Raw genomic sequence first — 2,500 nt, forward strand, 5'->3', positions numbered from 1 at the left:
ATATATATATATATATATATATATATATATATATCTGTGTGTGTGTCTATGACAGCTTGCTGTCATATAAGTAAACGAAAATATCTCTCTAGACATGGACAACTATTATTCGAAGTAAGGAGTTAAAACAAAATGTAATCAACAAATTCCATAAGCCTAATTCATGCCTATACTTAGAGGGCAAAGCAGGCTTTACGATAAGGAACCTTTAATCAATGATGTTATCCAACTAGCCTCGATAACGAGACTGTATAAGAGGCCCAGGCGAGTCCGCCGGTCGCCAGCAAAATGAAGGTCCTCCTCGTGCTAGGTTTGGTGGCGGCGGCCGCTGCCTGGCCCAGCTTTGGCAGATGAGGGAGGTGAGTCTTTCACTTTTTTTACTTTTTTACCCACGCACAAACACATGTATTTCTATGTGTATCTGTGTGTGTGCGTGTACGTGCTTATATATATATATATAGATAGATAGATATATAGATAGATAGATAGATAGATAGATAGATAGATAGATAGATAGATAGATAGATAGATAGATGTATGTATGTATGTATGTATATATATACATAAATATATATATACTCATATGGTGTATACATATATGGATGCGTGAGTATATGTATATGTATGTGTATATATACATATATATATGAATACATATATGTGTATATATACATATCATATATATATACATATATATATATATATATATATATATATATATATATATATATATATATATATATATATATATATGGATGTATCTATATGTTATTGCTTATTGTATGTTCCATATCTATACAATAGCACCTACACACACCTACACACCTGTGTGTGTTATTTATATAATTAAGGGTATTTCATTTGTACGCATGTACAATTATTTCATAACTATAGTTATTTCTAACGTCATTTTTTCTAGCTGTGTCCGATGACCAGAACACATATGTGTGTTGTGTGTGTATTTTATTAATTTATGATAGATATTATTCTAAGTATGGTAGATATACCTCTGCCACCCTAACCTCAGTCATTACAACTGCCACTTCTTCCAGGTGTGTCTGATGCCCAGAAGCAACACGACGTCAACTTCCTCTTGCACAAAATCTACGGAAACATCCGTGACGCAAACCTGAAATCCATCGCTGATTCATTCGATCCTGAGGCTGATTTATCACACTACAGTGACGATGGTGAAGCAGTTCACAAACTCATGAAAGACCTCAAGGACCACAGGCTTCTCGAACAGAAGCACTGGTTTTCTCTCTTCAACCCAAAACATCGTCATGAAGCACTTATGCTCTTCGACGTTCTCCTTCACTGCAAGGACTGGAATACATTTGTCAGCAACGCGGCCTACTTCCGTCAAATTGTCAATGAGGGAGAGTTTGTGTATGCCTTGTATGTTGCGGTCATCCACTCACCTCTGGCTGAACACGTTGTACTTCCCCCACTCTATGAGGTCACTCCCCATCTCTTCACCAACAGCGAAGTCATTGAAGCAGCTTATCGTGCCAAGCAAACGCAGACTCCTGGTAAATTCAAGTCTACTTTCACAGGGACTAAGAAGAACCCTGAACAAAGAGTAGCCTATTTTGGAGAGGACATTGGAATGAACACTCACCACGTTACCTGGCATATGGAATTCCCATTCTGGTGGCAAGACCAATACGGCCATCATCTTGATCGCAAAGGAGAGAGCTTCTTCTGGGTGCATCATCAACTTACTGTCCGCTTCGATGCCGAACGTCTCTCCAATTACTTAAACCCTGTGGACGAGCTGCATTGGGATAAGCCCATCGTTCAGGGCTTTGCTCCCCACACCACATACAAGTACGGAGGTCAGTTCCCCTCTCGTCCAGATAATGTAGACTTCGAGGATGTGGATGGTGTTGCCCGAATTCGAGACATGCTCATCGTTGAAACCCGAATCCGTGATGCCATTGCTCACGGTTACATTGTTGACAGGAGTGGTGAACGCATCGATATCATGAATGAACGCGGCATTAACGTCCTTGGAGACATTATTGAATCGTCTTTGTACAGTCCTAATATTCAGTACTATGGAGCCTTGCACAACACTGCTCACATTGTACTTGGTCGACAGGCAGATCCCCATGGAAAGTACGATTTACCACCAGGTGTGCTGGAACACTTCGAAACTGCCACACGTGATCCCAGTTTCTTTAGGCTACACAAATATATGGATAACATCTTTAAGGAGCACAAGGACTCCCTTCCTCCTTATACCCAAGAAGAACTCACATTCGTAGGTGTAAGCGTTGAAAATTTGTCCGTAAGTGGAGAGCTTGAGACCTACTTTGAAGACTTTGAATACAGTCTTCTTAATGCCGTTGATGACACGGAACAGGTTGAAGATGTAGACATCTCTACTTATGTGCCTCGACTCAATCATAAAGAATTCTCTTACAACATTGACATCAACAACAACAATGGCGGTGAAGTACTGGCAACAGTCCGCATTTTCGCTTGGCCGCAGCAC

At 40.2% G+C, this 2,500-nt stretch overlaps 1 pseudogene; it reads left to right on the top strand.

Moving 5' to 3' along the window:
- The first annotated feature begins 282 nt into the window (after window positions 1-282).
- LOC138859181 (hemocyanin subunit-like) overlaps window positions 283-2,500 on the top strand; it is a 2,987-nt pseudogene continuing 769 nt past the window's right edge.

Source organism: Penaeus vannamei, chromosome 24 (assembly GCF_042767895.1).
Source record: "Penaeus vannamei isolate JL-2024 chromosome 24, ASM4276789v1, whole genome shotgun sequence".
Taxonomy (NCBI): Eukaryota; Metazoa; Arthropoda; class Malacostraca; order Decapoda; family Penaeidae; genus Penaeus; species Penaeus vannamei.